Genomic DNA, 27,250 nt, shown 5'->3' with positions numbered 1-27,250 from the left:
CTATTGGTGTTCTGTTCAGAAAGTCTTTTCCTGAACCAATGCGTTCAAAGCTATTCCCCTATTTCTCTTCTATCAGAATTAGTGTACTGGTTTTATGTTGAGGTCTTTAATCTACTTAGACTTGAATTTTGTGCAGGATGATAAGGAAGGGCATATTTGTGTTCTTTTACATACAGACATCCAGTTTGGCTAGCACCATTTTTTGAAAAAAAAAATTTTTTTCCTGTGTGTATCTGGCTTCTTTACAAAAATCAGGTGTCCATATATGTGTGGGTTTATGTCTGGGTCTTTGATTTGATTCCATTGATCAACATGTCTGTTTTTATGCCAATACCATATAGTTTTTATTATTATAGCTCTGTAGTACAACTTGAAATCTGGAATGGTGAGAATTCCAGCAGTTCTTTTATTGCTCAGGATGTTTTTAGATATCCTGGGTTTATTGTTATTCCATATATGTAGACAGATTTTCTTTTCTGTCCCCTGTTAGGGTCCAAGAGAAGCCTCCAAGAAAGACCAACAGTCATGTACACAATTTAGCAAGAACGTTTGTTGTTTCCAGCAGTTGGGGTGGCAAATAGTGACCCCCAAAAAAGGTCACAAGCAGAGTTTGGGAATTCCAGGGAGGAGGAATTAATTTGTTGCTGATTGATGGAGGAAAAATTAGTCTGGCGGCTGGTTGATGGGAGGCTCTAGTGGTTAGGGACTGAATGGTGGAGGTAAAATTAGTCTGGGAGCTGATTGGTGGGAGGGTGTAGTGGTTAGTGGCCTATTGGTGGTAGGGCATCTAGTGTCTAGGGGCTTGTTGACAAGAGGGTAAGAAAAGCTATTTTTAGCTATCAGGGGGCTGGTGGGCATCTGCTGAGCCAGCAGAAGGGGCTTCAGGATACCTGTTGTTTGGTTGCCCTTATGTTGTGGTTTTCCTGAGAACTGTTTGCTCAGCTCCAGCCCTGTCTAGTGAACCGAAACTAAGGCCTGGTCCATGTCAGTGCTGCTAGGGGAGCCTGTCATGGCCCTGGTTTGACCACCCGGTCTTCTCATCACCAGCCCCAAATAATGACACGGAGACATTTTATTAATCATGAATACTTGACCTTTAGCTGAGGTTTCTCTCAATTAGCTCTTATATCTTAAATTAAGCCATTTATATTAATCTAAGTTCTGTTACATGGTGTTACCTCTCTTTCATCTTTCACCCCCTGTTTCCTCCATGTCTGGCTAGAGACCCTATCCTCTTCTTCCCAGAGTTCTCTCTGTCTCTGGAAATCCCACTTTTTCCTAGAGATTGGCCATTCAGCTTTTTATTGCACCAATCACAGCAATACATTTTTCACACAGTGTGCAAATATCTCACAACACACATATAGTTGAGAATTATCTTGTCAAGGCTTGTAAAGAATTGTGTTGGAATTTCAATGGGGATTGCATTGAATCTGTAGATTGCTTTTGATAGAATGGCCATCTTTACTAAGTTACTTGTACTAATCCATGAAGATGGGAAATCTGTTAATCTTTGGGTATATTTTTCAATTTCTTTCTTCAAAGACTTAAAGTTTTCAATATAGAATTCTTTCACTTGTTTGGTGAGAATTATGCCAAGATATATTATATCATTTGAGGCTATTGTAAAAGGTGTTGTTTCCCCAATTCCTTTCAGTCTATTTGTCATCTCTGTATAGGAATACTACTGATTTTTTTTTTTCAGTTAATCCTGTATCCAGCTATGTTGTTGAACTGTTTATCAGCTACCGGAATTCCCTGGTTGAATTTTTTGGGTCACTTCTATATACCATCATATCATCTGCAAATAATCATACTTTGACATCTTCCTTTCCAATGTGTATTTCATTGATCTCCTTCAGTTGTCTTATTGATGTAGTTAAAACTCCAAGTACGATTTGAATAGATACGGAGAGAGTTGACAACCCTGTCTTCTTCCTGATTTTAGTCAAATTGCTTTGAGTTTCTCTTCATTTAATTTGATATTGGCTATAGGCTTGCTGGAAATTGCCTTTATTATGTTTAGGTATGTCCTTTTTATCCCTAATCTCTCCAGGACTTGAAGCATAAAGGGGTGTTGGATTTTCTTTCTTTCTTTCTTTCTTTCTTTCTTTCTTTCTTTCTTTCTTTCTTTTTTTTTTTTTTTTTTTTTTTTTTTTTTTTGGTTTTTCGAGACAGGGTTTCTCTGTGTAGCTTTGCGCCTTTCCTGGAACTCACTTGGTAGCCCAGGCTGGCCTCGAACTCACAGAGATCTGCCTGCCTCTGCCTCCTGAGTGCTGGGATTAAAGGCGTGCGCCACCACCGCCCGGTGGGGTGTTGGATTTTTATCAAATGCCTTTTCTGCATTTAATGAGATGATCATATGCTTTGTTTTTCAGTTTGTTTCTGTGGTTGATTATTTTTATTGAACCATCCCTGCAAGTCTGGGATGAAGCATACTTGATCTTCTTGGTGGATGATTGTTTTCATATGAACTTGGATTCAGTTTGCAAATATTTTTTGAGTATTTTTGCATGCATGTTCATAAGTGACATTGGCCTATAATTCTCCTTCTTTCTTAAATCTTTATGTGGTTTGAGTGTCAGGGTAACTGTGGCTTCATAAAACGAATTGGGCAATGTTCCTTCTGTTTTTATTTTGTGAAATATTTTGAGGAGTATTGCCATTAGCTCTACTTTGAAAGTATGGTAGAATTCTGCACTAAAACCATCTGTCACTGTGCCTTTTTTGGTTGGAAGAATTTTAATGACAGCTTTTATTTCACTGAGTGTTATAGGTCTATTTAAATTGCTTATCAGATTTTGATTTAACTTTAGAGAGTGGTACCTATCGAGCAAATTACCATTTCTTTTAGGTTTTCCAATTTGGTAGAGTACAGGTTTTTAAAGTATGTCCTTATGATTCTCTGGATGTCTTTCATATTTGTTGTTATGTTCCATTTTTGTTTCTGATTGTATTAATTTAGACATTCTCTTTCTTCCTTTTAGTTTGGTTGAAGGTTTTTCTATCTTACTGATTTTCTCAAAGAACCAACTCTTTGTTTCATTGACACGTTGTATTGTTCTCTTTGTTTTATTGATTTCAGCCCTCAGTTTGATTATTTCTTCCATCTACTGCTTTTGGCTATGCTTATTTCTTTTTGTTCCAGAGCTTTCAGGTGTGCTGTTAAGTTGCTATTATTAGTAGTAGGTTTTCTGCACCCTGATAATAGGTTTTTCTGCTGTCGCAGTAAACCTGATCAAGCTAAATTTAAAAGTAGAAGACCAGATTTATTATGAGCAATGCAATTCCTGGGTGAGTCCTCCAGCCCCCAGAGATCAGGGCAGGGAAAGGACAGGAGAAAATTACATGGCCAAACTAAAGGAGGGTGCTTAATTACCCTGTATTCAAGGGGTGATGGTATGTCCTCTATAAGCTGGGTTTGTGCCCAATTATATTGCTTTAGGTGGGAATTGGGCCACTGGCAACTGCAGGGGAGGAGCTTCCCTCCATCCCCAAGAACGCAGAACTGGGCTTTCTCTGAGATGGTGGGTTTGGAGAGGCAGGAATGGGGCTTTTGCATGTGAGATGTTCTAGCTGAACAATCAGATCACTCCAATATTTTTTTTCATGTAGGCACCTAGTGCTATGAACTTAAATTGTGTTCCTTAAGTTTCAATATCTTGTATATTCATTTTCATTGAATTCTAGAAAGTCTTTAATTTCTTTCTTTATTTCAGTCTTGACCCAGTTTTCATCCAGTACAGAGTTGTTCAGTTTCCCTGAGTTGCAGATTTTCTGTCGTTTCTTTTGTTGTTGAAGTTCAGTTTTTATCTTTGGTGATCTGATAGGATGCAGGGAGTTATTCAATTTTCTTGTATCTGTTGAGACTTGCTTTGTGATTGAGTCTGCGGTCAATTTTGGAGAATGTTCCTTGAGGTGTCAAGAAGAAGGTATATTCTTCTGTGTTTTGGTGAAATATTCTGTAGATATCTGTTAGATCCATTCAGTTTATATTATTGGTTAGTTACAGTATTTCTCTGTTTAGTTTTTGTCTGGATGACCTGTCTGTTGGTGAGAATGGGATATTGTAGTCTCCCACTATCAGTGTGTGATTTAAGATTTAGTAATGTTTCTGTTATAAATGTAGGTGCCCTTGCATTTGGGGTATGTTCCATTGGAAGCTCTGCTTCAGCCCCCCTCCTCCTTCTCAAAACTCCATCCCTTTCAGAAAAAAACTCCAAGCAGCAGCTCCTTCCCTGGAGCTGCTCAAGACCACACCTACAGGGTATTTAAGCTCTGATCCATAGACCTGTCATGTGATTTCTCCTCCTCCCTTCTTCCAAGATCACCCGAAGTGTTTTGCTCAGATTAAATCTGAGGCTTTGCCTTTTAATTCAGCTCGATTGGATTACTGCATCAGTAGAAAAACCTAGTACCAGGGATGCAAAAATACTTACCCTCTGATGGCAAGCCCAGGTAGAGTTGGTCCCCCAGCAATGTAGGAAGTCACTCTCACTTCTACCCCACCTCCACCATGCCAGACAGACTTTTTCTTGGTAAGTCACCCATTTCCAAACCAAAAGCTTATAAAGGATGCAGGAGTCTTTTGACTCCTTCTGGGTCAAAGGCTTCCAGGTTACCTGCTAGGTTGCTACAGCGCCAGGTAACTCTGTCTCCAGTAAAAGGCTTATAAATGGGTACTTGAAGGTCCAAGTTTGATCTCCAGACACCACTGGGGTATCTCCTACAAAATTTATCCAAATTGAGTCTGTCTCACACCATACATTGGATTGAAATTCCTCATTTAGAGTTATGAGCTTTGCATTCCTGCCCCTTCACTTTTCACTGTTTGCCTGCATCTCCACCTACCCCACTTCCCTGTTCACCTGCCTACCTGCTTCTCATGCCTTTGCTCCAAGATGACCTTTCACTCAATCACTCTCCCAATTTCCCTGATGCAATAACTCCTCTGTTCCTGCTGTTTTCTCTTAGTGACATACTTGGTAGGGCCTGATGAAGGGTGCCCACTTTGACTTTTCTCACTTGGCTTCCCTGGTGTTTGGTCTGGCCATGCTGGGATTCTTCCTGCAATATATTCATCCTCTCTGTTCCTGCCTGCTCTCCCACTCTAAACTGTGTGAATGTCTCAGAAAGCTGTAGACACTGACTACTTCATGCCCAGCACATGGTTGTTTTCTCCCTTCCCCCAACAGCCTAGGAGACCCACAACTTTAGCTTCAGCTGGCTGTGTTCTCCATATGGCTCTAGCTCTTTTGGCCTGAAGATCTACATTACATGGTCTATATGGCTCTACTTCCTCACTTCTAAAAAGTATTTTATTCTTATGGTTTCTTACATGCTGCTTTATACTATAAACTCGTATTTCAGGGTTTTTAAGTTGGTCATCTGACATGATTTTCCCGCAAAAAGTTTTATTTCTCTTTCTATTAAAAAAAGCCCTGTCTATTTTATGTGTATGGATGGAAATGTGGCCACTGCATGCTTGTTTCTTACTGGTCTTGGATTCCTGAGTGTACATATTCCATGTGCCAGCCATTGCTATTAAAAAAAACTAACTTAAAATTGGTAACTCAAAAAAAAAAACATGGTAACTCCAAATTGAACTGCTCTGGAAAACAACATGTGGTCTGCCACCACCTTAATTAAGTACAACACATGGGCAGCCACCATTTTGAGTAGGGATGGAAAAAAGGGAGGTCATATGAATTCACAGCCATCTTGAATAAACATGACCACATGAAGTGGGCCCACCAAGAGACAACAGGTCTCTAAGATATTTTAGATTAGGATAGATTTCTATATGATAATTCCTGTCCTGTCCTAAAAACAAGATTTATAAAAGATAGGATTTAAAACAATGCTGGTTTACAGAATTATTAAAGTTATACCTCCATGTTTTCATGTACTGGGACATATCTTGCAGATTCTGTAACATAAGAGTAATCACCTTAGTATTGATTTCAGAAACACTAAATTGTTTACACTGTAAAACTGGATTTTTGCCTTCTAGGGACACTAAAATGCTTATACCTAACAGATAATGATCCCCTGATCCTCAGATGCCTCAGAGATCTGAGAATGCGGCATTTCATAAAAAAGCTTCTCATAATAGAGACATGTCAGCTCCTGAAAGCATCCCCCTATCTCCTCCAAGGAAGATGGATGGCTGCAGAAGAACTTCTACCTGGAGATTCCTTAAAATGTAGCAAATCCAGCCATGGAGTGGAAAATTGCTTTGCATCTTAACTGCTGCTAAGACCCTGTGTAGTCAGAAGTTTTCCTGTGTCCTGCCTGATGCCACAGCTGCTCAGACCCAAGTAAACACACAGAGGCTTATATTAATTATGAACTGGATGGCCTACGGCTCAAGCTTCTTGCTAGATATCTCTTATAACTTAACTAGTTTCTATTAATTTATAAGTTGCCATGTGGCCGTGGCATTACTGGTTTGCTGGCATCTTGCTGCTCCTTGGGCAGCAGTTGGTGTCTCCCCCAACTCTACTCTCTACTCTATATCTCTGCTTCAATTTCCCATCTTGCTGTAAGCTTTCTTTCCATAGACCCAAACAGCTTTATTTATTATCCAATGGGAGCCACACATATTCACAGCACACAGAAAGACATCCCACAGCAACCATGTCCAAACTGTAACCAAGCAGGATGCTGGGCAATTGATTGCCTCAATTTGCCAAGACAAGGTAGGCTGGTTTCCCCAAAATTCCTGTTCCACAGGAAAGTTTGTCAGATCTTCTGGTTTTGGCAGCTAAAGACTGATACTGCCTTGGGAACTCTGTCTCCAATGACCATGGAGAAACCTAGGATAACAGGCTAGGTAGCCAGAAAGCTGTCTCACTTCTGCTTACTCAAGTGAAATTATCCATCTCAGATCTGATGGTTTTTGATGACTATGGTACTGATAGATTTACTAGTTTAACAGCTTTCTCCTGGCCCCACAAGGCTACTACCACCTTGATAGCTCATTAATTCATTCATTAAGTTTCCTGTTTAAAATACAGACAGCTTTGCCTTGTTCACAGGCTTCATAGAAAAGAATAAACAGGCTTCAGAATTTTAGCATTGATAAATGCAGTTTTGATAAACTGATAGAGCACTGACTAGAGTTTTCAGAAGTTCTTACATTTCTGTGGATTTTACTGGTCCCAGCTTTTAGGACTGCATAAAGGCTTTTTCAGCATTACTGTAATGTCTCCAGTCACATATGACAAAACTCTACTGAAATGCCAACTCCTTCCCTTCTGAAACAGGCTACATTAGAGAAGGTATGGAAGCCTGCAGGTGTGTTCAACTCTGTTACTCCTCCCCTGCTCCTCAACCTCCTCCTCTCCCCCTCCTTTGCTCTCTCAACCTCTTTCATTCAGTAAATTTCCTCTGGTTGTCTTCTAAGTACAGACTTAAAGGTATGTTTTATTGGGCTAAAACCAGGTCCAGTAAAAAAATGTTTAACCCAAAGACATAGCCTTTGCTATGACACCAAGGTATAAATTTGTTACAGCTGTTTTACAGGTACCTACAGGTTCCTTGAGAAAGAGTTCTGCTATTGCATCAAGAAATCTGGCCTGGTGTAAACTAATATCAGTCTCTAGAGCCCCTGTTTGACCTCACCCATCTTTGAGCCTGTCTTTTACAGGTGCACTCTTCCTGCCAGACATGTGCCAAGGCCAATCCGCAGGGGATCCTCCAGATACACCAGCATCTGTACCAGTTCTGAGAAAATCAACTGGGCGAATACTGGCAGGTTGACTTCACCCACATGCCTACTCATAAAAAGCTCTATTATCTCTTATTGATATCTTTGCAGGATAGATAGAGGCACTCCTCACCTCCAAGGAAACAGCAGATGTTATGGCTCAGGTACTCCTGGAATACATCATCTCATGATTTGGCATGCCATCCCCTCAAGCTCCTGGGACACCAGTATTAGTACCTTCTCTCCAGGCTCAAGTGGGCACTTACCCAGGATAGATGGTCTGTCCAGCAACTGGGACCCTCCACCCTCTGGTTTTCCAAATTGTCCCAATCTGCTCTTTTGCCTTCCTCATTCATCTTTGTCAGTACAACCAGGGCACATCTCTGTTCCATTCTTATTGGCAGCCTTCACTCTTCCCATGGCTAGTCCCATTCATAGGGCCAGTGATAACAACCTATTTTTTTTTTATCCTAGCAATGTGCCTTCTCTGGTTCCTTGAGAAATAGATCCCTGAGGTCTCCAGGATGGCAGTTAACCTAATGCTTCTTCACTCATACCTCCTGCTGAGCATGAGCCCATTGACTCCTGACTCCTCCTCCCCATGTTGTCTCATGCCAGCAGGAAGTAGCCAGACTTGAACTGGTGCCCATATATCCAAGAAGGTTGGGATGTTCTGTTGGGAGATCCCACCTCAGCTCCCTCCTCTCTATCCAAACCCTGCCCCTCAGAAAACCCATCAAGCCATTGCTGTTCCCCAGAGCTGCTCAAGACCACACCTGTAGGGTATTTAAACTCCAGTCCATAGACCTGCCACATGATTTCTCCTCTTCTCCAGAGATCACTCAGAGGTGCTTTGCTCAGATTAAACCTAGTCCTTTACCTTTTAATTCAGGTTGATTTGTCTTACTACACCGGCAGAGAAACCTAGTGCCTAGGATTCAAAAATACTTATCAGGGCATAGCTTTTAAGAATTGAAACATCATCTTGGTGGATTTTTCCTTTGATGATTATGAAATGTCCTTCCCTGTCTCTTTTGATTAATTTTGGTTTGAAGTCTATTTAGTTAGATGTTAGAATGGCTACATCAATTTCTTTCTTAGGTCCATTTGCTTGGAATATTTTTTTTCAATCTTTGATCCTGAAGTAATAATGCCTTTCCTTAATGTTGAGGTGTGTTTCTTGAATGCAATAGAAGGATGGATCCTGTATTTGCATCCATTCTGTTAGTCTGTGTCTTTTTATTGGGTAATTGAGTCCATATATGGAGAGATATCTGTGACCAATGATTGCTAATTCCTGTTATTTATGCTGTTATTGGTTTTTTTTTTTTTTGTGTGTGTGTGTGTGTGTGTGTGTGTGTGTGTGTGTATGCTTCCATTCTTTTGTTATTGTTGGTATGAGATTATTTATTTCCTGTGTTTTCACGGGTGCAGTTAGTCTCTTGGGTTGGAGTTTTCTTTCTAGTACTTTCTCTAAGGCTGGATTTGTAGATAGATATTGTTTAAATTTCACTTATCATCTGTGTTTGTCTTTATTATGTGTTTCTTTCCCCTTGGTTTCTGTTTCCTCTCTGGTCTTCTGGCTGGTGGAGCAGGGGATCTGTGCCTGAATTGGGGCCTGGTACAGGACAACAAGGAGGGGAGGAGGATTGTGGATTATGTATGTGTGGGAGGAGGTGTCAGAGACTATGGGAGGTCCACTTGTGAATTTCTTTAAAGGGATTTTTGTTTCCCTGCATTTCTTTAAGGCTCCTTCCCCATTTCCTCTTTAAGGACCACTATCATCTTCATATAGTTGTTTTTAAGGTCTTTTATTTTTGCTTCTGCTATGTTTGATTATTCAGTGTCTGCTGTGGTAGGATAGCTGGGCTCTAGCATTGATATATTGTCCTGGCTGTTTTTAATTTTGTTTTTGTGCTGGCTTCTAGGCTTCTGGGTTTGAGGTGGTTATAGACGTAGGTATTAATTTCCGGATTTGTCTTTTTGGGTGGATGTTTTGTTCCTTGGTTTCTGTTTCTTCCCTGTATGAGTGTAATGGTTGTGTGTTCCCTGTTTTTCTGGCCTGATCAGCTGGTGTACTCACAAGGAATGCCTGCTGGTGTTGGAGCCAGCCAGATTCTGAACATCAGTTGCTCCCAGTTTGCTTAGGGCTTTCATACCTACGGCCAGCCCTCCAGGGACCCAAGTTCAAGACAAACACCAAGTTCCCAATGTTGGGGATTGTTTTTATGACTTTCACATCAGCATCTCCTTTGAGTTGTTGTCCTATAATAATTAGAAATGCAAATTTGTGGGCCCTACCCTAGTTTGGCAGGATTACAGCTCTAGGAATGTGGCGTCTCAGGAGTTGTTCTAAACTCTATAAGTGAATGTGAGGCACTGAATGTGAGAGCCAAGGGTTTAATGAGTCTGTGTACAGGCCCAAGGGAAAGAGAGAAATCTCAGCTTCTTTCTTTTTTTTTTTTTTTTTTTTTTTTTTTTTTTTTTTTTTTTTTTTTTTGTTTTTCGAGACAGGGTTTCTCTGTGTAGCTTTGCGCCTTTCCTGGAACTCACTTGGTAGCCCAGGCTGGCCTCGAACTCACAGAGATCCGCCTGCCTCTGCCTCCCGAGTGCTGGGATTAAAGGCGTGCGCCACCAACGCCCGGCCCTCAGCTTCTTTCTTTCTGTATCTGGCAAGAAGGCAGAGGAGAGAGAGACCACCCTGCCTCTCATTGATGAGCAGATGCTAGAAAATGCTCTTATATAGCCTAAGAATTTTCTTTTCAAAAAGTTTTGTCTATTTTATTTTATATGTATATTTGAGTGCTTGCATGTATACCACTTTTGTTCCTGGTGCCCTCAAAGGCAAGAAGAGGGCATCAGATCACCCGGAACTGGAATTACAGGTAGTTGTGAGCTTCCATGTGGATGCTGGGAACCAAACCCAGGTCATCTGTAAGAGCAGAAAATGTTCTAAACTGCAGAACCATCCCTTCAGCTCCTTAACAATGTTTTATGTTGCTAATAACACAATTATACAAATAGTGAAAGGGTTTTATGGTGAAAGGGTATCTCAGCAATTGGGGTCCAGAAATACCACAAAATCACAAAACACAACAAACCTCATGCAAGAGATTGATTGGGGATGGTGGATGCAAAATGGCTGCCTGTGAGAGAGGATGGAGACAGCAGCAGGCCAGGTTGTGATGGTGGGCTTTGTGGGGAGGGGGGTACGAAGCATGCCCATAGGGAAAATATGGGGAAAGCTTGGATGGTGAAAATATATCACATTGGTTATCAGTAATAATACAGCCATTGTCACTGAGTCACTGAAGTTGGGGTAGGGGGTAAGGGAGATCTGAGGAATCTGGTTCCAGAATGTGGGCAATTCTTAGTTGGCCAACAGACAGTGTTAAGTGTAGTGGTAATTTTCATGGTCAATTTGTCTGGATTTGAAATAATCTAAGATAAACAACTTTGAGCATGTCTATGAGGGTGTTTTCAGAAAGGTTTAAATGAAGAGGGAAGATCTACTTTGACACTAGGGGCCATAATCCCATGGGCTGAGGTCCTGGGATGAATCAAAAGGAGAAAGGAGAAAGCAAGCTGAGCACCAACATTTACATATCTGAGTGTGGATGTAATATATTTTGGGCTGCCTTACCTTCCCTGTTATGTAGACTATATCCCCTCAGACCATGAGCCCAAATAAACCTTTCTTCCCTTAATTTGCTTTTGTCATATGTTTTGTCACAGCAAGGAGAAAAATAAATACCATAAATTATAGAGGAAATATTTATTTTGACTCACACCTCTGGTCCAAGGTTAAGGATCTGAATCTGATGTCAACCTTCTTGCTGGCAAAGTCCCACAACAGCACAGAGCATCACATGACAAGCAACTGTAAACACAAAGAGATCTTGCCAAACAGGACTTTAAACATCTACTTTTAAGATAACCCATTAATTCAGTAATTGCACCAATGGCTTAATCAATTCATGAAGACAGTGCTGATCACACCTTAACATCACATAACAGGAATTACATTTCCATCTGAGATTCAGAAGGCAAGAGTGGTATGCCAACCTAACTCAGGCCTTCAATTCCTAAATATTTCCTTACCCTGGGACCTTGTGCTAAAGCACTAGTGGTGTCTTCACATATGCTCTGAGCATCAACAGACAACTGTAGATTTAAGGCTTTAGGCAGGAATAACTCTTTCTCTCATCTCCCTTTATTATTAGTCAAATATATTTCTCATTCCAGGCTTAATGTCCTTCTTCAATATGTCTAATCCACTTCCTTTTTCTCATAGGATCTTGGAGTCCTATTCCCAAGATAGTAGGGGAAATGGAATGAAATGGAAAAGGGAAAGGGGGGGACTCATATTAGCTCTAGGGAGAACTCTGAGTTTTTTGTGTTGCATAGTAAATAATGATGCTTAGTCCAACTTCTTTCTGAAACTTTGATTCAGAATATTTTGTACTCCTACCACTCCCTCTTGCTCAGACTCTAGGAGATATTACTTCAATGTGAGTATTTCCATCCCTTGCAGATGAAATTAAATCACCAGCTATAAAGCACTGTGTTCTCTAGGAGAAGAATTAAAAAGGCTGGGAACAATTTTTCCCCAAAAGGAAGGTTTCATTCACATTTAAAAGCAAAGTAAAATAATGATGAAATAAAAAATATAAAAGAAGAAGAGGAAGAGGAGGAGGAGGAGGAGGAGGAGGAGGAGGAGGAAGAAGAAGAAGAAGAAGAAGAAGAAGAAGAAGAAGAAGAAGAAGAAGAAGAAGAAGAAGACTCTGCCTTTTCTTATCACACCTCTGTCTCCTCTATCTCTCCAAATTCTGGTGGCTTGCCACCTTCCTGAAAAGGATTTCATTTACATATTGCCTCAATAAGTGTTGCTAAGGGATGGAAACTGCATCTGTGAAATATAATTTTTAATTTGTCTATTTTTTAAAGTGGAGAAAGCTTTAGTATGGATAATTTCAAACATACAAAAAGCAGATATAATAGTACCGATGCCCCATTACTCAATATGGGCCCACAACCAGATGAATCTATTGATAGAAATTCCCACCATGCCCCCACGTTTGGGCATGGTTGTGTATGCCCGGCAGGACACTTAGTCATCTCTGCCTAGTCATTTCTGGGTCATAAGTCCTTACGAGGTCATGTAGTCACTTGGACATGACCATGTGATCTCTGCACATAGGCCTGTATGTGCAGGTGCGTCCTGGCCTTTATAAGGCAGCACCATGCTCCCCTGGTTTCTTTCTCGCACATCTTTCCACAGGCCTGATCACATCTATCCCTTTCTCTTTGTCTTGATAAAACTCTTGTTAGTGGATTCTGTCGTGTGTTGTGACTTTTCCTTTGGGGCAATTGTGCTATAAAAATTAACATCTATAATCTGTTGAAACACTGAAAGTGGACAAGATTTAGCACACCTGTTATGGTTGGACTTTAAAATGTGCCCTACAAATTCATGTATTCAATGTTTAGCCCCAACTAATGATGCTCTTTGGGAAGGTTACAGAAACTTTAAGAGGTAAAACCTAGCTGTAAGAAATAGGTCACAGGGGAATCCTGGGGATATCTTGTACCTGCCCCCTTCCTATGTCCTTCTCTTTGTGTTCTGGCCACCATTACTTCCTTGGTGTGATTGACAGAACCTTCCAAAACCATGAACCAAAATAAATCTTTTCTCCTTTGAGCTAACCTGCCAATGTATTCTGTCACTATCACCTACCCTATTACATCATAGCTTGATGATTTAACACACTGTGGGTATTAGTTATTTCTCTTCGTGATATCGCACATGCCTGGGAGCTGCCACTGGGTTCTGTTACCAAACATCAACAGGGAGGATCAAATAGTATATGGCTAGCCTAAAAGAATCAAATTTAAAATTTGAAGTATAGTTTTTACTGAATTTGTATCACTTTCACACAAGTGTAAAGTAAATAAAAGTCAAATCAGCTTAACTTGGGGACCATCTTTGTAATGAAAACCCACCCATTTAACCTCAACAACTTCCAGCTTATGGCCAGTCTTATTTCATTTATCCCCCTGTTTCTCTCATCATACTTTTTGTTCTTATTTGTTTGGTTTTTATATAGGGGCTTGTTACATAGCCTAAGTGGGTCTCTACCTTGCAGCAATCTTTCTGCCTCTGCTTCCAAAAGGCTGAGATGACAGGAATGACACTGAAACATACCTTTCTTACTAAGATCAATAGCAGCTTCTAAAGCACTTCTAATTCCCCTTTCGGCAAAACTGGAACGACCCATCGAGGCCTAGGAATTTACAAAATAAAGAGGCTTACTGGTTATGCACTAAATAAAAGAGGTACTATAGTCAGTTACTAATTACAATTATTTATTTTCACTATGAAAACATTAAGTAGGCCGGGTGGTGGGGGCTCATGCCTTGAATCCCAGAACTCAGGAGGCAGAGGCAGGTGGATCTCTGTGAGTTCGAGGCCAGCCTGGTCTACAAAGCAAATTTCAGGATAGGCTCCAAAGTTATACAGAGAAAACCTGTCTCAGAAAAAAACAAAAACCAAAAAACATTAAGTATTAACTAAAATAACATTAAATATTAAAACAGTGGGGCTGGTTGAATCATTTTTTACAATTAAGCATCATTTGTTGTCTCTACAAGCAGAATTTTAAAAAATATAAAAGAAACTGCTATAATAAAGTATCAATTAGGCATCACAAAGGCCTATTATTAAATCTTCACAGGCAAAGGCTTTCAGATCAGGTTAGAAAAGGCATGCCTTGAAATTCTTCACAAAGAACAAAAACTTCAGGAGGCCAAGACTGATTTATGCCTTATAATCCATCAACTTTTTCTAAAGATGTGCAGAATCCACAGGTGACTCTCCCTTAAACAAGGATGCAGTGTTCTCTCCAGTTTCAGTGCTGACCCAAACATCTGGCCATCTATCCTTTTCATAGGCCTTCTCAATCATCACCATTTAATTCACCCGTTGTTCCCCAGAAGAGTCAACCTTCTAGCCAACCACTGAAATCTCTCCTAAGAGCTGATAAAATTCCCAACCACTCTTGCCCCTTTACTTAATAAAAGTACTTCATTAATAACCTATTAGAAACAAATAACTATCATCATTTATTTACAAATGTCCTTTGCATTTTTCTTCCATAAAGAATTGCTTTTATGCAACCTAGTATCTAACCTGCATATTTTACCAACCACCAGACAAAACTGAAATGTAACAATGCAGCTTTCTATTATGTCATCTCTGCTGTTAAGAACAATCAAGGACTTTATAAATATCCTTAACATTGATTTGACAATAATTCATTGCATGCAATTATTACAAGCTGCTACTACAAGCATGTATATTTCTCTTAAATGTTCCCTTTAAAATGAGTCAATTGAGAGAATATTTCAAACAAGTAAAACAAGTTATAAAATTATAGTAAGGTTTTATATTTATAGAAAAACTCAATACATACATAATAGTAAACACAAATATGAAAAAATGTACTGATTTATGTTAAGAGAAATTTTTGGTTGAGATATATGGGGGGTGAAGGGGCTAGATAAACTTTATTTACTATATATTACACAACATAGTTAGGTGCATACTTATTACTAAGAAATTCAGATTTTTGTTTGTATGTTTTTTCCAGATAGGGTCTTACTATGTGCGGCTCTGGCTGTCCTAGAACTTACTATGAAGACCAGGTTAGCCCTGAACTCACAGAGATCTGCCTGCCTCTGCCTCCCAAGTGCTGAGATTAATTATGTGAGCCACTATGCCCAGCTCAGTTTTTTTTAATGCAAAGGATTTTTATTTCTCCATATATGTATTTAACAGTTTTGACTTTTATTAAGTAAAAATACAACAAAAAGGCAAAATGCTTGTATTTTTATTATTCTTTTTAAAATGCTCTTGGGCTGGAGAGATGGCTCAGAAGTTAAGAGCACTGACTGCTCTTCCAGAGGTCCTGAGTTCAATTCCCAGCAACCACATGGTGGCTCACAACCATCTGTAATGAGATCTGGTGCCCTCTTCTGCCCTGCAGTCATACATGCTGTTACATAATAAATAAATAAATCTTTTAAAAAATTAAAAATAAATAAATAAAAAATATAAATAAAAATGCTCTCATTTTTAATCAATTAATTCGTGTGTATGAGTGTTAGGTCTGCATGTGTGATTGGTGCCTTTAGAGGCCAGAAGAGCCTGGACTCCCTGGGTCTGGAATAATAGACGACAGCTATGAGCTGCCATGTGGGTGCCAGCAATAGAATCAAAGTTTTCTGGAAAAGCAGCAAGTGCTCTTCATGGCTGAGCCATTGCTCCAGTGCCCACTACTCTTTCTGAGAGGCCCTTGTTGAACTCACACTACCCAGTGAGGACTACGCTCAGATAGGGGTTTTTTGTTGTTGTTTGTTTTTAATATGCTCTTATGTTTCTTTACATCCTTTCCTTACCCTGAAGAATATCTTAAAAGTGTCATTCTCTTGAGTCAGCATGAAGGGCATTCTCTGAGAAACTCCTTATGACCTGGTTTGATTCAGGGCTACACTAAAGTTATTAAAGTTAGTCAAGAACCAACATGCCCACTGAAAAGAAGCTTCATTAACTCTTTTTTGTTTGTTTGTTTGGTTTTTGTTTTTTGGTTTTTTTTGGGGGGGGTTGTTTTTGTTTTTGTTTTTCCTTTTATTTTACAATACCATTCAGTTCTACATATCAGCCACAGATTCCCTTGTTCTTCCCCCTCCTGCCTCCCTCCCCTTCCCCCCAGCACACCCCCCATTCCCACCTCCTCTAGGGCAAAGCCTCCCTCGAGGACTGAGATCAACCTGGTAGACTCAGTCCAGGCAGGTCCAGTCCCCTCCTCCCAGACTGAGCCAAGCGTCCCTACATAAGCCCCAGGTTTCAAACAGCCAACTCATGCAATGAGCACAGGACCCGGTACCACTGTCTAGATGCCTCCCAAACAGATCAAGCCAATCAACTGTCTCACCCATTCAGAGGGCCTGATCCAGTTGGGGGCCCCTCAGCCTTTGGTTCATAGTTCATGTGTTTCCATTCGTTTGGCTATTTGTCTCTGTGCTTTATCCAACCTTGGTTTCAACAATTTTCGCTCATATAAACCCTCCTATTTCTCACTAATTAGACTCCCGGAGCTCCACCTGAGGCCTAACCATGGATCTATATGCATCCAGATCCCTCAGTCGTTGGATGGAGTTTCTAGCACCACTATTAGGGCATTTGGCTATCCCATCACCAGAGTAGGTCAGTTCGGGCTGTCTCTCGACCTTTGCCAGCAGTCTATTGTGGAGGTATCTTTGTGGATTTCTGTGGGCCTCTCTAGCACTTTGTTTCTTCCTTTTCTCATGTGGTTTTCATTTACCATGGTCTCTTATTCCTTGTTCTCCCTCTCTGTTCTTGATCCAGCTGGGATCTCCCGCTCCCACAGGCTCTCTTTCTCTTGGCCCTTGCCCTTCATAACTCCCACTCATGTCCAGGCTGTTCATATAGATCTCATCCATTTCTCCGTCACTGGGTGATCCCCATGTCTTTCTTGGGGTCCTGTTTTCCAGGTAGCCTCCCTGGTGATGTGAGTAGCAGTCCAGTCATCTTTGTTCCACATCTAGTATCCTCCTATGAGTGAGTACATACCATATTTGTCTTTCTGAGTCTGGGTTACCTCACTCAGGATGATTTTTTTCTAGATCCATCCGTTTGCCTGAAAAACTCATGATGTCATTGTTTTTTTTCTGCTGAGTAGTATTCCATTGTGTATATGTGCCACATATATATTCTTCAGTTGAAGGGCATCTAGGTTGTTTCCAGGTTTTGGCTATTACAAACAATGCTGATATGAACATAGCTGCATTCCTTGGGTATATGCCCAAGAGTGGTATAACTGGATCTTGGGGGGAGATTGATTCCCAATTTTCTAAGAAAGCACCATAATGATTTCCAAAGTGGTTGTACAAGCTTGCATTCCCACCAGCAGTGAAGGAGAGTTCCCCTAGTTCCACATCCTCTCCAGCATAGGGTGTCTTCAGTGTTTTTGATCTTAGTCATTCTGACAGGCGTAAGGTGGTATCTCAGAGTTGTTTTGATTTGCATTTCCCTGATGATTAGGGATGTTGAGCAATTCCTTAAATGTCTTTCAGCCATTTGAGTTTCCTCTGTTGAGAATTCTCTATTTAGATCTATAGCCCATTTCTTAATTGGACTGTTGGGCATTTTGATGTCTAATTTCTTGAGTTCCTTATATATTCTGGATATCAGTCCTCTGTCAGATGTGTGGTAGGTAAAGACCTTTACCCATTCTGTAGGCTGTTGCTTTGCCTTGTTAACCATATCCTTTGCTCTACAAAAGCTTCTCAGTTTCAAGAGGTCCCATTGATTGATTGTTTCTCTCAGTGTCTGTGCTACTGGTGTTATATTTAGGAAGTGATCTCCTATGCCAATGCTTTCAAGACTACTTCCTACTTTCTCTTCTAGCAGGTTCAGAGTAGCTAGATTTATGTTGAGGTCCTTGATCCACTTGTGCCCTGCCTGCAGGGCTTCAACGGGTTCTCAACCACCCTAAGGAGGGAATGTAGGGACAGGAGATACAAAGGAAAGACACCAAGTCTAGATTCTGATCAAGGTGCCACTTTATTTCTCTTCCACAATGGTTTATATAGTTCCGCAGGGTGGGGGGAGCAAGAAGCTGTCATCTGCATAAGGTGGGGCAAGCTAACAGGATGTTTGTGTAGGATGTTTACAGGGTGAGAGGGTCAAGGGCTCTGACTCAATGTCCTGTTGCTAGGCAACCTGACTGTAAGATGATCTAGTTCCCTGTCTTATTGGGGGTCTGTATTTTTCCACTAACTAGAGATTCTGTCTTTGTCCCTGACATCTCCCCCTTCTTAGTAATAATCTAAGGGCCAACATAAACCAGGTTCGAATGGTCTAAAAGGAGGACTCTGAAAGAAGCTTTACATGGAGGATTACAGAGGCCCTATCCCTCTAAAGGTTGTGAAAAGGTCCAAGAGGGAATGTTTCTCCAGACTCAAGCACTACAGACGTCCCCATAGTGCGGGAATCAATGAACTATGCAGTTTTTTGAGGGAGTGGAAATGGGTAAGTGCAAGGCTGCTACTGCACATCCGCTATGCAACAGGACATATAATCCAGGCTCTTGGGATTTGGGGGTACCATGGTCCCCAGCCTGTGCAGTCCCAGCTGCACTCCAATCATGCCTCAAGTGAGGCCTTTTCCCACACACAGGTGCAGCCTCCCCCGAGTGAAGGGGTCTGTGTGGGGCATCTCTCATCAGGGGAAATTTCAACCCTGGAGTCCTGCATATCAAAGCAGCGGTAATGAACCTGGATCTGCCTGGCTGGCAGGTCTGTTATTTGGCTTCGGATGAACTGAGTGAGCCAGGAAAGTGCCCAAAGGCAAGGACCAGGAGCAGGCCTACAAACAGGTCCTAGGAGGGAGGAAAGAAGGGTCGTTAGCCGAAGGGGAGTTTGAAAACTAACTCTAGAACCACCCAAGCTCTTATTCTCCTTTTCTTTTTCTCTTTTTCTAGTCCTTTTTTAACCTTTACTATACTATCTCTGACTACCCCGGTGTGGTCTGTAAAGAAGCAACATTCCTCCTAGAGCACAGTGCAAAGGCCACCCTGTTGTAAAAAGAGGAGATCCAGGCCTCTCCCGTTCTATAAAACTATCTTAGCTAGGGGGGAAAGGGATGACTTGAGGGCAGAAATTCCCTGTTCAAATTGGGCAATATCCTCATCTATGGACAGGTGAAGCTCAGAGTAATGTTGGTTGAACAGGACCAGAGAGGCAATTTCTGTGCCTGTTTCCACTGCTCCAACCCCCAGAAGGACTGCTAAAGTGATGGCAGTAACAGGCTCCTGTCAAGGCAGTCATCTCAGGATGGCTTCTCTTCCTAGAGATCTAGGAATTGATCTGAGGAATAATAGGTTAGTCTAGGTGGAAGGGACCTAAGTGTCCTGAGTGGCATCTCTGGTGCTACCCTGTTTGCTGTGCTACCTGCCAGCCACAGGCTGTGTCAAGCTGGCCCAACATGGCTATGACCACCTGTGACACCAAGGCCAGCAAGTCCAACAAGCCTTTCTGACACTTTGGATGAAAGTTCAGCACTGTCCTTGGAAACATGACCCCTGCTATCAGACTGGATTTGTGACAAGCAGTGTCCCTGTTCAGCCCAGAACGTGATTGACTATGGGACTTGTATACTGTGTGAAAGGTCTCAAACACAGTTTACTGTAAAGTTCCTCTGTCCCCCCACAGGAACTCTGAGCAGAGTGATAACAGAGCTAAAGGGCTGGTGGGGGTTGCTGTGAATGAGGACAATAGCCTGGATTGTTTGACGGAGGGACAGCATTTGAAACAGAAGTTTCCTCAGGAGAGGGGCTATCTCTCCTGGGCAGATCAGGTATATTTACAGCTCTAATCAGGCCTTCCGGCAATCATCTGGGAGCAGAGTGTATCTCTTTTATGGCACCATTAACAGGATTTAGTCTTTCTGTGATGATCAGCAATGGTGTTAATGCTGAATGTTCTCCCACCTCACATCATGAGAATCAGAAGGCTACTGTCCCCCAGACTCCTCCTCCCCCTGTCGGTCCCTCTCCCCATGAATGAAGGAGCCAGCAGGTGCCAAGGTGGAAAGGCTCTCCCCTCCCCCCTCCACAGTCCCACAAGCTCACCTCCCCCCAGTGCCATTAGGACCCGACCCTCCACAACAGCAAGCATCCCGCCCCATCAGCACCCCAGTCCCGGGAACCAGTCTCCAAGGCCGGCTCCATCCCCCATAAAGACAAACCATCACCAACATCTCTTACATTTTGAGATCCTCTATCATTACCCCCTCCAGACCAGCCTTACTCTGTTGGAGCAGAAACAGGATCTTAGAGACGGCCCCATCCTGCATACCAGGCGACTGTCTATCCAGAGACAAAATGTCCCCTGTCCCCTCTAGCCACCCAGGGGACTCATGGTTGCCTCGGCAAATCTGGAAAGCACTAGTAGCTACCCCAAGCCCTAGTTCCAGACAGGCAGGGTTTGTGTTTTCAAAGGCCAAGTGTTTAACGAAGGTACTTTTGTTTTTGTCCTGCCCGAACAGTCTCTTGGCTGGAGGAAATTTTGCCTGTGCTGTATTTGCATCATAGGGAGAGTTGAGACGTTTCTTTAGCATCCAAGTTTTTGAGGACGGCTGTTCAAGTGAAGTAGTGGGAGTGGAGAGGGAACAAAGAAATCCGTAACTAGTTGTTATCAATTAATTGAGATAACTCACTACCTTCGGACCAGCCCTCTAGGAAAGCCTCCTCGGCAGGGTCTAGAGGGAAGCTAGATTTATGTTGAGGTCTTTGATCCACTTGGACTTAAGTTTTGTGCACGGCAACAGATATGGATCTATTTGCAGCCTTCTACAGGTTGATATCCAGTTATGCCAGCACCATTTGTTGAAGATGCTTTCTTTTTTCCATTGTACACTCTTAGCTTCTTTGTCAAAATTATATCTTCATAGGTGTGCGGATTAATGTCAGGGTCTTCAATTCGATTCCATTGGTCCACATGTCGGTTTTTATGCCAATACCAAGCTGTTTTTATTACTGTAGCTCTATAGTAGAGCTTTAAGTCAGGGATCGTGATGCCTCCAGAGGTTGTTTTATTGTACAGGATTCTTTTGGCTATCCTGGGTTTTTTGTTTTTCCATATGAAGTTGAGTATTATTCTTTCCAGGTCTGTGTCTTCTTGTGTTGGTATTTTGATGGGGATTGCATTGAATCTGCAGATTGCTTTTGGTAAAATTGCCAGTTTGTAGCGGTAACGCCCGCATTACCGATAACCGTTTACCATGTCCGAGCGAAGGGCTGCGGATTAAAAAATAGAGACAAGAGACAGCGGGTCATCCGTACGATTGGATGTCGAATGCCGTTTATTGAAAGAGGGAAGAAACCTTAAATACGTACAGGCTTACAGCACAAATGGAGGAACCCCCGGAGGGCAGAAGTTCGCTGTCAATGGTCCACATTCCAGACCCAATGTTCTACATTCTTGCATCTAAGTAGTTAACACCCAAAATGCAGGATACACAACAAGGAACTTCCCTTAAGCATTCAGAAGGGTGGATACCGGCAGGGAATCTGAATAGGGAGGACATCTGATCAAGGGATCAAGGTCAAGCAAGCAAGGCCGCAGCCACTCCCAGTCGGGGGCCAGGGCCCATGGCGCCCATACCAGTTTTACTATGTTAGTTCTGCCTATCCATGAGCATGGGAGATCTTTCCATTTTCTGACATCTTCTTCATTTTCTTTTTTTTCTTTTTTAAGGGAGTTAAAGTTCTTGTCATATAGGTCCTTCATTGCTTGGTTAGTGTTACCCCAAGGTATTTTATGTCATTTGTGGCTATTGTAAAAGGTGATGTATCTCTGATTTCCTTCTCAGATTCTTTGTCCATTGTATATAGGAGGGCTACTGATTTTTTTGAGTTGATCTTGTATCCTGCTATGTTGCTGAAGGTGTTTATAAGCTGTATCAGTTCCTTGTTGGAATCTTTGGGGTCACTCAAGTATAATATCATGTCATCTGCAAATAGGGAAAGCTTGACTTCTTCCTTTCCAATTTGTATCCCCTTAATCTCCTTATGTTGTCTTATTGTTCTGGCTAGAACTTCAAGTACTATATTGAATAAGCATGGGGAGAGCAGACAGTCTTGCTGTTGGGAGCCAAAAAATGGATGACTGCGCTCTGGCCTTTCTTGCTTGGATGATGTCCTCGCTCGGGCTCGCAATGCCTCTCTGGAAGGCAAGAAAAAAAATGGATCACCTTCTGTTCCTCGGAATGGCCAGCCTTTGGAGTCGGCTGGCTGGTGGACAGGACTTTTAACGTTGATTGATGTGATTTCACAGGTGCCTGGGTGAAGCTGTTCCTCACTGCTTTGCTAGCCCCAGCAACACTGGGGCTCCAATCCCCACCTCTTCCTTCTCAAACTCCCCTTACTCCCCTTGTCCCTTCAGCCCTGGCTGCCCTCTGACCATTCCCCGTTTCCCCCCTTTACCCTCTTAAGGAAATCAAGCGTTAAAAAAAAATCCCGGTCCTTCCAGAGACTAAAGATGGAATCACCCCCTCATGCAGATCCTCCTGCCGGTGTAGAAAAATAAAAAATAAAAAAATCCTCCAAAACGGCTCTGGACACTGGCTAGGCAGCCTGTGAGCAACAGAGCAGAGTGGAGCTGGCAGGAGTCAGCTGGAGCCTTAAGGAGCTCAGAATGTGGGGGCTGGTGGAGAACTAACTGCCCTTCCAGGATCACAGCTAACAGGTCTGTGGGCCCTGCCGGGGCATGGAATCTCCCATGCTGTTGGGTGGGACTCCCAAGACCTGCCCTGGGAGCTAAAACCTGATCAGGATCTGGCTCCAAGAATGGAATGTCACTCCCTATATGAGGTTAACCAACAGTTTCTTGTCTGAGGTATAGTACTGATGCAAATTTAGATTTATAGATTACTGAGGAAAATCACAAGAAAGACTTTGATATAAAAGGTTATAAAAGGTCAGTAAACTGTTATGGTTTCTTATACCTGCAAATACTGAATTTGAAAGTTAATTCTGGTTGGTTTTCATCTTAAAAATGGCTAATGATTCTGCAAACTGCTTATGTATGTATATGAACAGGTATGTGACTTGGAAATGTAAGCAAGCTTTAACTGTATGCATGTATATATGTAACTTGGATCCAACTGTGTGTATGTGTGCAAGTAATCATTGCTTTAAAAAATATATATGTAACACCTAAGTACTTATGTCTTTACCAAATGTTCAACAAGTTTCTAAAAATTTAAATAGATAAGAACATATGTTTATATTAAAGCTACACATCAATGCTTTTATACACATAAATATACCTTGCTCTGACAGCTAAACTTTGTAATTTAAGATTTACCCATGTAAAATAATAATGATTTTAAAGACATAAAAGGATCATAGAAAACAGCTGAGGTTTACAAATATATGACAGGACTAAAGTTTCAAAAAGAGCCTGATAGACTTTGGCAGTTCTAAAAATTGCCAATGTCAGATGATGATCACCAAAAGCACCAGCCATAATAAAATAGAGCAGAAGGGCTATGTATGTGCTGCCAAAGGTAGGGTCAAAGAAATCATCCAAGCCTCTGAATGAAAGAACCAAAAAGATTGTAAATAAGTCCCAGATATTAAACTTTGGGATTGTTTGTACTCTGGAGCTTGGTTTTACTTTATGCCATGTTTTCTCCCCCTTAAAGTACATTTGTAAAATCTTAATCTCTCAGAAACAGTTTTTTATAGTTAAAAACCAATGACTTAAAAATGTTTCTCCTTACCCAAGGTACATTCAGGCTTAAAAATGCTGTCTAGCCTCCTTGTATTTGCTAAGTTTGTTAAACTTAAGTTATTTGGATAAGCTGATACATATATATGTCTTATATTGATATTTTGTTTTGGCTTCTTTACTGAACCTGTATTTGATGCTAAAAGAACTTCAACTTAAAAGCATTGTTTTTAATAGTCAGTCAAGTTTCGAAACGAGTAATCAAGTTTCTTTTTAATTATAGTCAGGGTATGTTTTCAGGGTTGAGCTTGAAACAAATAGTTAGAAACAGAGTTTGTCTATTCAGACACCTGGACAGCCCTCATACTTCAGAGATCTGCAGAATATTGCATTTAAATGTTAATCTAAAAGTTCATTATATCAGACAGGCTTCCAGATCCTAGCAGGACCCAAGGTCTCTGAAAAAGATTACATATGAGGCACCACAACGTCTCTGCCTGGATTATGACAACGCTGACCATAGGGCAAGATGCCCCAGTGCAACGCCTGCCGCCAGGACCTAGCCCAGACTGTGGACAAACAGTAGGACACTGTTGAGGTCAGTCTTCCGTGTCCCTATTCCACAGGAAAAATACTCTGCTGTATGGGCCTGATGGCGGAAGAAGATTGATGCTGTTCTGACTGGCGCCTCCAACGCTATTGAGACCTGGGTAGGGATTAATCCCTGTAATTTATAGGATTGTATGCTTCTTGGTCTGCACTCAGATATAGTTTATCCTTCTCAGATCTCTGACAGTACTGATGGCTAGGCTAGCTCTAACTTTGTCAGCATGGCAGCATCAGACAACCAGATCCTTCTGCAAGGCCATAGCTAGCTTGTCAGCTCACTTTAAAAGAAAAAATTCTAAGATAAAAAAAAAGTTTAAATAAATCATAAAAGTTCAGATATGAGTATAAAATGAGATATGTTTCAGATTACTCTCCTGTTCTATGGTTCAGAGCTTAACATTTAAGAGTCCTGATAAGCTGATAGAGCAATGACCACTTACTGTTCAGTCACAAGCTCAACATTTTGGATTTGTTTTAGATGTCATCTAGATATGTCTAAATGTGAACCTAAAAATGCTTCTCACCAGGCCAAAAATCTCTGTACAACTTATACCTGGCTTTCTGGACAGAAGAAAAATGCCCAAATCTGTAGTTCTTGTTGGGACTCAAAGGTATAAGTCCACTTCTGCTGTTTTACAGATACCCATTACCTGCTTTGTCTACAATATGGATTTCAATACAGATTGGTAATACTAATGTATCTAAAACTTTTATGTCATTTTATAAGTAGGCCTCAAAGGATCAAAAGAATCATAAAAACCTAGACCCACTTCACAGAGGTCGAAAGGACCCCAGATAAGTATTCCTAAAGATGGTATTTTTCCTCTCTCCTGGTCTTGGGACTACTGCTTTTCCCATTACTAAGGGTTCCAAATAAGTTCATAAAATTTAACTTCTGTTCCTAGTTTAAATCTGTCTCAACAGATTTCTACTTGGCTGGCAGACACTTCCAAGTTTCAGTTGCTGGCTCCACTGCTCCAGACGACTGTGGGCTCCGGACATGCTAAAGGCTAACGTGGACCAGCCCAGCTAACATGATTCTTCTCTGTCCCTATGGGGTCAGGCAGCTACATGCTACTGACAAATGCCCCCTGCCCAGTCTTTGACCAGCTTTTCAGCCTTTTGGGGGAGGGGCCCTGATAACAGCGCCCCAATGCCAGCTTGAAGCAGTTCCAGAAGAGAATACATCGTCCCAATTCCTTGTTCAAAAGAGGCTGAAATGCTGGGTCAAAAGAAAACTCCCTGGCATAGAGACAAGATGGCTAATTATACATGGACTATGCATGGCCATTACAGGCCATGAGTTACTAAAATAGGCCATGAGTTACCAAATGTAATACCATAATTTTAAGATTAAAATTTGCCAATGAAAATGGGGGAATGAAAGACCCTAGCCTTTCAGGCTTACACCCCCAAGCCTCAGGAAAAGAGAAACTTCAAGCACCAGGAAATGAGAAACTAAAATTCGAGTTCCAAGAGCAACCTGACTTAGCCATTGTTCAATCTCCTCTGCAACCATATAACAATGTAAAAAGATTTCTGTTAAGAGATGTGCTCAACTGTGACTGGGATAGTTGCAGATGTTCCAGGAAGGACCATTATGATCTTTGTGTAAACTCCACTCCTGCCCTGATACCCCCCTTGAGGTTTCAGGAAGAATGTACCTGTTGATGTAACTGTACCCCCTCTGTGATCACTTTGTACCCAGACCTCCCCCAACCCTACACCAAGCACCTTGACTACCATTGTAGACTCCAGTAACAGCACTCTCCTTACCCCTTTTGGGGGAACAGGAGATAGATTGTTTGATTTGGTCCAGGGAGCCTATCTGGCCCTAAATGCCACAAATCCAGACCAAACCTTGGTTTGCTGGCTCTGCCTTACCTCCAGTCCCCCTTATTATGAAGGAATCGCCTTTCAGTATGCTGCCAGTAACCTCACTTCCCAGAGCAATAGGTGTCAAACTAGGCCACATAAGCTAACACTCCCTGAGGTCTCCGGACAAGGTTCCTGTTTGGGCAAGGTCCCATCGACCCATAGCCTCCTCTGTAACCAAACACTGACACCCTATAAAGGGAGCTATTATCTCAAGGCACCCAATGGGTCCTACTGGGCCTGCAACACAGGATTGACCCCTTGTGTGTCTGCTCAGATATTTAATGATTCCCATGAATTTTGTGTGATGGTCCAGCTATGGCCTCATGTCATCTATCATGAAGAGAGCTCAGTGATGGAATTCTTTGAGCAGAGGGACAGATACACTCGAGAACCTGTGTCTATGACTATTGCCCTCTTGCTAGGTATTGGGGGCATTGCTGCAGGAATTGGTACAGAAACTGCTGCCCTCGTACAAAGCAACCACCTTATGCAGTTACAAATAGCTATGACTACTGACCTAGAGGCCATAGAGAGATCCATTTCTGCTCTTGAGAAATCTTTAAGCTCACTCTCAGAGGTTGTGTTACAAAACAGAAGAGGTCTGGATTTGCTATTTTTAAAGGAGGGAGGCTTGTGCATAGCCTTAAAGGGGGAATGCTGCTTTTACGCAGATCACACTGGGATAGTCAGAGAATCAATGGATAAACTAAGAGAAAATTGGCCCAAAGAAAACGT

The sequence above is a fragment of the Peromyscus leucopus genome, chromosome X, assembly GCF_004664715.2.
Source record: "Peromyscus leucopus breed LL Stock chromosome X, UCI_PerLeu_2.1, whole genome shotgun sequence".
Taxonomy (NCBI): Eukaryota; Metazoa; Chordata; class Mammalia; order Rodentia; family Cricetidae; genus Peromyscus; species Peromyscus leucopus.
The sequence above is the reverse complement of the archived record's forward strand: the minus strand, read 5'-3'. Positions refer to the sequence as shown.